The sequence below is a fragment of the Hyla sarda genome, chromosome 5 (assembly GCF_029499605.1).
Source record: "Hyla sarda isolate aHylSar1 chromosome 5, aHylSar1.hap1, whole genome shotgun sequence".
Taxonomy (NCBI): domain Eukaryota; kingdom Metazoa; phylum Chordata; class Amphibia; order Anura; family Hylidae; genus Hyla; species Hyla sarda.
Genome location: NC_079193.1, coordinates 36,076,933 through 36,086,814, shown reverse-complemented (window position 1 = coordinate 36,086,814; position 9,882 = coordinate 36,076,933). Strand labels below are relative to the sequence as shown.

Sequence of the window (9,882 nt, the reverse complement as noted above, 5' to 3'; positions counted from 1 at the left end):
GTCAACCCGTGACAGCGTGCGCTGCCTCTAGCATGAGGCCGCCGGAATTCGCTATCACCGCATCAAGAGAAGCGCTGCAGTCCCCACAAACGGAGTCCACTACCGCTCCCTGCCAGGAGACACCGGAACATGGACTGCTGTTGACACGCTCTACAAGGTACCATCTACATGTCTGTATAACTGTTACCTACTAATACAGCTACCAACATTGCACAGAGACTTTGCATTATTCCATATTCCCAAACAGGGAGTCATAGACTCGTTACCTCACCGGGATATCCACAACACCAAGAACTTTGTCTGATAAGCTCTGACAGAGAACAAAATACTTTATCATGCGCAGTATTTTGATCCAGGTTATTTTATTATATTTTATTCTATTCTTATTTTATTCATATTTAGTGTGTGGCCACATTTTTATCATGAAAGGGCAGAGGGCCCCTTCACACGACACACACTGAGCAGCAGCGCTGCACCGCTGCTGCTCACAGTCAGGGCCAGGGTCGCCATCAGGGGGGTACAACCCCTACTCCTGTAAGGGGTCCGGAGCTTCAGGGGGGCCCGCCGGCCCTGTGCTTTTTTTTTTCTTCTTTTCTTTCTTGTCAGTGAGTGACTGTGTCTGTCACTCACTGACCGCTGGGGGCCCCCTCTGTGCACTGCTCATTGACTGACTACATACAGTCAGCCAATCAGTCAGACTACAGTAGCGTGCCCCGCACATACCTCCATGGCGAGCATCTGCAGGGCCCCCTTCCCCCTCTTATGCCAGCCCCCCTCGTCGGAAACAAAAGAAAGAAAAACTTTACTGACGTCACTGCTCCTGCCCGGCTTCCTCCTGCCCCCGCGTTGCTCCGAGCTGTACACAGGATACAGAGCAGGCCGTGACCCCTGCCTTGACGACATCACTCACAGATGTCTGGCCTGTGGAGAAGATAGGACGTGGCGTTACACCAGTGTTTACAAATCAGTGTGCCTCCAGCTGTTGCAAAACTATAACTTCCAGCATGCCTGGACAGCTAGAGACTGTCCAGGATTCTGCTGGGAATTGTAGTTTTGTAACAGCTGGAGGCACCCAGGTTGGAAAACAATGGACTAAGGATCTACCTACCAAACCTGAGTGCCTCCAGCTGTTGCAGAACTATAACTACCAGCATGCCTGGACAGCTAGAGACTGTCCAGAATTCTGCTGGGAGTTGTAGTTTTGTAACAGCTGGAGGCACCCAGGTTGGAAAACAATGGACTAAGGACCTACCTACCAAACCTGAGTGCCTCCAGCTGTTGCAGAACTATAACTACCAGCATGCCTGGACAGCTAGAGACTGTCCGAGAATGCTGGGAGTTGTAGTTTTGCCCCACCTGGAGAGACACTGTTTTGAAAACACTGCCTTAGTCAGTATTTTCCAAACTGGGCATTTCCAGCTGTTGCAAAACTACAACTCCCAGCATTCCCCTGACAGTCTTTAGCTGTCCAGGCATGCTGGGAGTTATGGTTCTGCTACAGCTGGAGGCACTCAGGTTTGGTAGGTAGGTCCTTAGTCCAGTGTTTCCCAACCTGGGTGCCTCCAGCTGTTGAAAAACTATAACACCCAGCTTAAGACTGTCCGGGCATACTGGGAGTTGTAGTTTTGCAACAGCTGGAGGCACCCAGGTTGGGAAACACTGACTACGGCAGTGTTTTCGAAACATTGTCTCTCCAACTGTTGCAAAACTACAACTCCCAGCATGCCCGGACAGTCTTAAGCTGGAAGTTAGAGTTTTGCAACAGAAGGTGGCATTTTGGTGGGTAGTTGGGCCCTTAGTCCAGGGTTTCCCAACCTGAGTGCCTCCAGCTGTTGCAAAACTACAACTCCCAGCATGCCCAAACAGCCAACGCCTGTTTGGAAAACACTGGACTAAGGGCCTACCTACCAAATGTAACGTGGCCACCCATATTCTTTGCACAGGGGCCCTCTGTTGTCTGTGTCCGCCCCTGAATCTACTAAATGCAACTTTGATTATATGTCTTATTAAGGTATAGCCTTTTTATCTGCCGCCACTTTGTATATTATTCATTTTCGCTATCTTGTGTCCCTGTTGACTGACAAGGGCCCTGTGAGTCACAGCACATAACGTTGTTAATTTTATATACTAATAAACTCAAATTGGTTCAATATTCATGACCCTGAGCCCTGATTTCTTTTTTTGACTAATTAACAAACCTGTTAAACTTTCTGGCACCAGTTGATTTGAAAAAAAAAAAATAATAATAATAATAATAATAAAAAATTGTTTTCCAGCGGAGTATCCCTTTAAGGGGTGGATTCACAATTCTCTAATACGTTATATGAAAATGTTTTTTTCTTATCTGGACAACCCCTTTAACCTCATCATGGCAAGAGGCTAAATTCCCGGACAGGCTAAATTCCCAGTTTTTGAAGTCCCCAACTACAGGTATCCAAGTCAATACTACAGTGGTCCCTCAACATACGATGGTAATCCGTTCCAAACAGACCATCGTTTGTTGAAACCATCGCATGTTGAGGGATCCGTGCAATGTAAAGTATAGGACAGTGGTCTACAACCTGCGGACCTCCAGATGTTGCAAAACTACAACACCCAGCATGCCCGGACAGCCAAAGGCTGTCCGGGCATGCTGGGAGTTGTAGTTTTGCAACATCTGGAGGTCCGCAGGTTGAAGACCACTGGTAGAGGAAGTTGTACTCACCTGTCCCCGCCACTCCGGACCGTCACCGCTCGTCACCGCTGCCCGGGATGTTGCCGTCCATCGATGTCGTCACGTCCCCGAGGTGTCCCCGACGCTCCGGCAAGGCCTCTTCTTCCCCGGCATTCGCGCTCTCCATCGCCGCCATCACGTCGCTGCGCACGCCGCTCCTATTGGATGACGGGACGGCGTGCGCAGTGACGTGATGACGACGATGGAGAGCGCCGACGATGGAGGGGATCCCAAAGAGGACGCGCCGGAGCCCCGAGGACAGGTAAGTGATCGTCAGCGGACCACAAGGGCACCGTAAACGGCTATCCGGTGGCAGCTGAAGCAGTCTGCGCTGCCGGATAGCAGTTTATGCGAGGGCCCCGACATAAAAAAGCATCGTATGTTGATGCTGCCTTCAACATGCGATGGCCTCTGAGAGGCCATCGTATGTTGAAATGATCGTATGTCGGGGCCATCGTAGGTCGGGGGGGGTCACTGTATTAGATTCTTTCTATCTCAGATTTGTAAGATTTAATAAACAAGGCCTTAGTAGTTTTGTATGAAGTCTTGTGGCGCCATCTAGAGCGTAACATCTTCCGGGCCTCCATTGCTCGGCATGTCACAATTCGAGTTTCAAAACAAGTCATTTTTGTTCATTTTATCCCCTGTTTTTAACAAGTGAGCTATCGGTGTTCATTGGTTCATCAGAGAGTGGTGATTTCATTAATAGTTCCATAATGCTCGCTACTTAAGTTACCAAATCATTAAAACACCAATAAAAGGATTTGGCACCACAGAATCTGACTCAGATTTGCCAATAAATCTATGTCTGTCCCATTAATGGCCGCCCTGTGATATTTCACCACTCGCTTGTGTGTTTGACTAACAGACCGTAATTGTTTTTTACGGTTCACGAGGCCTAATTTGATCGTTGCTCCTTTTATGACTTAAGACTCTTTCCCAAACAAACAATCCAGTCTTGCCGCTCTGAGACTCTCATTACAACCAGCCCTGTTTACTCAGTGTATATCTGCAAATAAAAAGGGTTTTACGGATCGTGTAGACTTTTTTTTTTTTTTTTAAATCAACTGATGCCAGAAAGTTAAACAGATTTGTAATTGACTTCTATTAAAACATCTTAATCCTTCCAGTACTTATCAGCTGCTCCACAGGAGAATTTCTTTTCTGTCCGACCACAGTGCTCTCTGCTGACACCTCTGTCCATGTCAGGAACTGTCTGGAGCAGGAGAGATTTGCTATAGGGATTTGCTCCTACTCTGGACAGTTCCTAAAATGGACAGAGGTGTCAGCAGAGAGCACTGTGATCGGACAGAAAAGAACTACTAAACTTCTTCTGGAGCATACAGCAGCTGATAAGTACTGGAAGGGTTAAGATTTTTTAAATAGAAGTAATTTACAAATCTGTTTAAAGGGGTTATCCAGGAAAAAAAACTTTTTTTTATATATATCAACTGGCTTCAGAAAGTTAAACAGATTTGTAAATTACTTCTATTAAAAAATCCTTTCAGTACTTATGAGCTTCTGAAGTTGAGTTGTTCTTTTCTGTCTCTCTGATGACAGCTGTCTCGGGAACCACCCAGTTTAGAAGCAAATCCCCATAGCAAACCTATTCTACTCTGTGCAGCTCCCTAGACAAGCAGAGAGGTCAGCAGAGAGCACTGTTGCCAGACAGAAAACAACAACTCAACTTCAGCAGCTGATAATTATTGAAAGGTAATTTAGTAATTTACAAAAGTAAAATTTATAGTAATTTACAAATCTGTTTAACTTTCTGGCACCAGTTGATTTAAAAAATGTTTTTTCCAGTGGAGTACCCCTTTAAAGAACAATTGTATATTTACCTATATTAGTGTACATGAACTGATGGAATCAGTGGATCATGTGAACAAGTCATGAGGAAAATAAAACCTTTTTTGGGGGGCGATTCTCCCGAAGGATCTTCAGGGAATGGTCTCCTGGAGATCCTTTAGGAGACGCACCTTTAAAAAGTTTTATTTTCCCTGTGACTTGCCCACGTAATCCCCTGTTAGGGTACATTCAAATGGGCGTATTTTTTCGCGAGTATTTCGCTGCGGATGCGCCGCTGAAGGATCTCTATATGCTGCCTTTACATGTGCCTGCTCGGAGCAGCAATACGCAGCTACGAGCAGACACACTTCGATGTGCGAGTCGCCGCACGCATGCGCAGTATACTCTCACATCGCGGCAGCTCTCGGCCTAGCTCATAGAGCAGGGGTAGCGGCCGCGATGTGTGCGAGTACACCGCGCATGCGCAGTGACTCGCACATCTCTTCAGTGTGTCTTCATGTAGAAGCGTATTGCCGCTCCGAGCAGGTACATGTAAAGGCAACATAAAGTGGTCCTTCAGTGGCAGATCTGCAGTAAATTCGCGCGTCTGAACGTACCCTTAGGGTCTATTCACACAGCAAAATTTCCTCATGCAGAATTCTGCCTTAAATGAAAACCCAATAGACTTTTATGGGATTCCGCACTCCCATTCACACTTCTGAATTTCCGCTTGCGCGTGCGCAAGCGGAAATTCAGAAGTGTGAATGGGAGTGCAGAATCCCATAGAAGTCTATTGGGCTTTCATTTGAGGTGGAATTCCGCATGGGGAAATTCTGCCATGTGAATAGACCCTTAGCATCTCACCAGGTCGCTCCTTGCGGATTTTCGCATGAACCTTGTTGCTGCTGACCCTCATCCTATACTATATGCATCAATGGTGCTGCGCCCAGTGCAAAACCACGTCTGGTAAGAGTTCATGCTCTTACACCATCTTTCTAACTTGAGCTTTGTGGGATTCACTAGGTGTCGACCATCTTTTGTTAATTTCTTTTTTTCTGGACTAATAGAATGAGCCTTATAGCATGCTCTGGGTCCTCCATATAAGGCTGGTTCCCATTACGTTTTCCCCCATACGGGAGCGCATACGGTAGGGGAGAGCTAAAAACTTGCGCTCCCGTTTGCCTTTCTATGCGCTCCAGTATGTAATTCATTTCAATGAGCCGACCGCAGTGAAACGTTCGGTCCCGTCGGCTCATTTTGGTCGACCACAGTTTTAGGTGTGGGGGAAAAGCACATACGGGGCAAAAATTAGCCGACCGGTCCGAAAGTTTCACTGCAGCCGGCACATTGAAATGAATTATATACGGGAGCGCAATTTTTAGCTCTCCCCTGCCGTATGCGCTCCCGTATGGGGGAAAACGTAATGGGAACCCAGCCTTTTACCCAAAAATTCTGCCCAGGTTCAGGGTGTATTTACTGTATTTGTGTTGATTTCGCCATGAAGTTGGACACATTTTGGCAAAAATATCTCAAAACTGAAAGGTGTGAATTTATGTTGTGTAAAACGTGGGGGTGATTTAGTAAGCCACTTGATTATAACCATTTAGGTGCAGGAGCAGCTCCTAAATATTGGGTCTATGTGGGCAGACTGAGTGGCATCCCGCTGTTTCTCCTCCTGCCATCTACTGTCTGTTCCAATCCCACACCTGAAGAGGTAATACAGAAATAGAAAAACAGAGCTAATTTCTTCCAAAATCAGCACCACACCTGTCCTCAGGATGTGTGCATTATTACAACTTGGCTTCATTCACTTAAACGGAAGGGAGCTGCAATACCACACACAAACTGAGGATTCAGCTCTGTTTTCTAATGCTGGATAAGCCCCTTAAAGGGGTACTCCACTGGAAAACATTTTCTTTTAAATCAACTGGTCCCAGAAAGTTAAACAGATTTGTAAATTACTTCTATTCAAAAATCTTAACCCTTCCAGTACTTATCAGCTGCGGTATGCTCCACAGGAAGTTCCTTTCTTTTTGAATTTCTTTTCTGTCTGACCACAGTGCTCTCTGCTGACATCTCTATCCATTTTAGGAACTGTCCAGAGCAGGATAGGTTTTCTCTGGGGATTTGCTTCTACTCTGGACAGTTCCTAAAATGGACAGAGGTGTCAGCAGAGAGCACTGTGGTCAGGCAGAAAGGAAATTCAAAAAGAAAAGAACTTCCTGTGGATCATAACAGCAGCTGATAAGTACTGGAAGGATTAAGATTTTTTAATAGAAATCATTTGCAAATCTGCTTAACTTTCTGGCACAATTTGATTTAAAAAGCATTTTTTTCCAGTGGAGTACCCCTTTAAAGGGGTATTCATATTTCAAAAAGCTATCCACAGAATAATTGGGAGTCCAACTGCTGGGACCCCCACTGATCCCCAGAGGAGGGAGAAAGTGTCCCTGTACATGTGCATGGCTAGTGCTCCATTCATTCTCTATGGGGCTTCTAAGCATTGCTGAGCTTAGTATTGTGTAATATTTTTAAACCCCAAAGGGAATGAATAGAGTGCAGGCCATGCAGGAGCGGTGAGCACGGGTCATTCCAGGGACATTTCACCTCCATTCTTGGAATAAGCGATTGGGCTATTGGGCTTGTTATGGATAGTGAAGGCATAGGCAACCTTCGGCACTGCAGATGTTTTGCACTATATCTCCCATGATGCTTTGGCAGCATTTTGGCTGAAAGACCATCATGGGAGATGTAGTCCAAAACATCTGCAGTGCCGAAGGTTGCCTATGCCTGGGATAGTGGACAACACCCTTTGAAGATGGCCATACACATTAGATATGTCTTTGCAGGACAGGCTCACTTCTCTTCAAAGGCAGATGTCAAGTGAAAGAAGTATTGGCCATGTTGGATTCCAACTGCCCAATCCTGTTGTTAAGCCCTCACCACCAGGGGAGTCAGTGGCTTACAAAGAACCTGACTCACTAGAAAAATACAGGCTAGGGGCCAGAATTAGACCACATTAATTATAAAACACATAGGCCTAAGTCTGGGGTAAAAAGAAACCCTATGCCAGAACCCACTCTAAAAAAGAACCTATTTGGTTCAGAAGGTGTCAAGTGTGTGTGGCAGTAACCAGGTAAGAAGTGCAAAGACAAATGTGTCTTGTCTACAGTCAAGCATGGTGGTGGAAGTGTCATGGTCTGGGCCTGTATGAGTGCTGCTGGTACTGAGGAACTACAGTCCATTGAGGGAACCATGAATGCCAACATGTACTGTGATATACTGAAGCAGAGCATGATCCCCTCCCTTCAGAAACTGGGCCAAAGGGCAATATTCCAACATAATAACTTCCCCAAACACCTCCAAGACCACCACTGCATTGCTATAGAAGCTGAGGGTAAAGGTGATGGACTGGCCAAAAATGTATCCAGACCTAAACCCTTTTGAACATTCTCAAATGGAAGGTGGGGGAGGGTGCAAGGTCTTTAACATTCACCAGCTCTGTGAAATTGGATTACAGTGACAACCTGTGAAGCTCTGGGGCACTCCATTCCCAAGAGGATTAAAGGAGTACTCCGGTGCACACTTTTTTCATTTTATCCCGTCCGGGCTGCAAAATAAAAGAAAACACACTTTCTCTTACCTGCCAATGAGCCCCCGGAGCTCCGATACAGGTGTTCAGTCCCCGGGCTGTATTCTTCTTACTTCCTGTTAGCCCGGCACATCACATGGAGCTTCAGCTTATCACTGGCCGAGGCGGAACATCGCTGCGGCCGGTGATAGGCTGAAGCTCTGTGTGACGTGCCGGTGTTACGCCGAGCGCTCCGGGTCCCCGCTCCTCCCCGGAGCGCTCGCTACACTTCCCTCACTGCAGCGCCCCGGTCGGTTCCACGGACCCGGGGCGCTGCGTTACCACCTCCGGCCGGGATGCGATTCGCGATGCGGGTAGCGCCCGCTCGCGATGCGCACCCCGGCTCCCGTACCTGACTCGCTCCCCGTCAGTTCTGTCCCGGCGCGCGCGGCCCCGCTCCCTAGGGCGCGCGCGCGCCGGGTCTTTGCGATTTAAAGGGCCACTGCACCGCTGATTGGTGCAGTGGTTCCAATTAGTGTTTACACCTGTGCACTTCCCTATATCACCTCACTTCCCCTTCACTCCCTCGCCGGATCTTGTTGCCCTAGTGCCAGTGAAAGCGTTCCTTGTGTGTTCCTTGCCTGTGATTCCAGACCTTCTGCCGTTGCCCCTGACTACGATCCTTGCTGCCTGCCCCGACCTTCTGCTACGTCCGACCTTGCTTCTGTCTACTCCCTTGTACCGCGCCTATCTTCAGCAGCCAGAGAGGTTGAGCCGTTGCTAGGGGATACGACCTGGTCACTACCGCCGCAGCGAGTGGCCGCTTCTGGAATACGACTATCCTTGCCGGATAAATTTGATGGGGACTCTAAGTTTTGCCGTGGCTTTCTTTCCCAATGTTCATTACACTTGGAGATGATGTCGGACCAGTTCCCCACTGAAAGGTCTAAGGTGGCTTTCGTAGTCAGCCTGCTGTCTGGAAAAGCCCTGGCTTGGGCCACACCGCTCTGGGACCGCAATGACCCCGTCACTGCCTCTGTACACTCCTTCTTCTCGGAAATTCGAAGTGTCTTTGAGGAACCTGCCCGAGCCTCTTCTGCTGAGACTGCCCTGTTGAACCTGGTCCAGGGTAATTCTTCCGTTGGCGAGTATGCCGTACAGTTCCGTACCCTTGCTTCAGAATTATCCTGGAATAATGAGGCACTCTGCGCGACCTTTAAAAAAGGCCTATCCAGCAACATTAAAGATGTTCTGGCCGCACGAGAAATCCCTGCTAACCTACATGAACTCATCCATCTTGCCACTCGCATTGACATGCGTTTTTCCGAACGGCGTCAGGAGCTCCGCCAGGATATGGACTCTGTTCGCACGAGGCGTTTCTTCTCCCCGGCTCCTCTCTCCTCTGGTCCCCTGCAACCTGTTCCTGTGCCTCCCGCCGTGGAGGCTATGCAGGTCGACCGGTCTCGCCTGACACCCCAAGAGAGGACACGACGCCGCATGGAGAATCTCTGCCTGTACTGTGCTAGTACCGAACACTTCCTGAAGGATTGTCCTATCCGTCCTCCCCGCCTGGAAAGACGTCCGCTGACTCCGCACCAAGGTGAGACAGTCCTTGATGTCTACTCTGCTTCTCCACGTCTTACTGTGCCTGTGCGGATGTCTGCCTCTGCCTTCTCCTTCTCTGCTGTGGCCTTCTTGGACTCTGGATCTGCAGGAAATTTTATCTTGGCCTCTCTCGTCAACAGGTTCAACATCCCGGTGACCAGTCTCGCCAGACCCCTCTATATCAATTGTGTAAACAATGAAAGAT

At 48.0% G+C, this 9,882-nt stretch overlaps 1 long non-coding RNA gene across 1 annotated transcript in view; it reads left to right on the top strand.

Moving 5' to 3' along the window:
• Nucleotides 1-9,882, top strand: part of LOC130273063 (uncharacterized) — a 224,993-nt gene continuing 215,111 nt past the window's right edge. The window contains exon 1 of the long non-coding RNA XR_008843859.1: nucleotides 1-157. This is a non-coding gene — a long non-coding RNA (uncharacterized LOC130273063). The remainder of the gene's footprint in view (nucleotides 158-9,882) is intronic.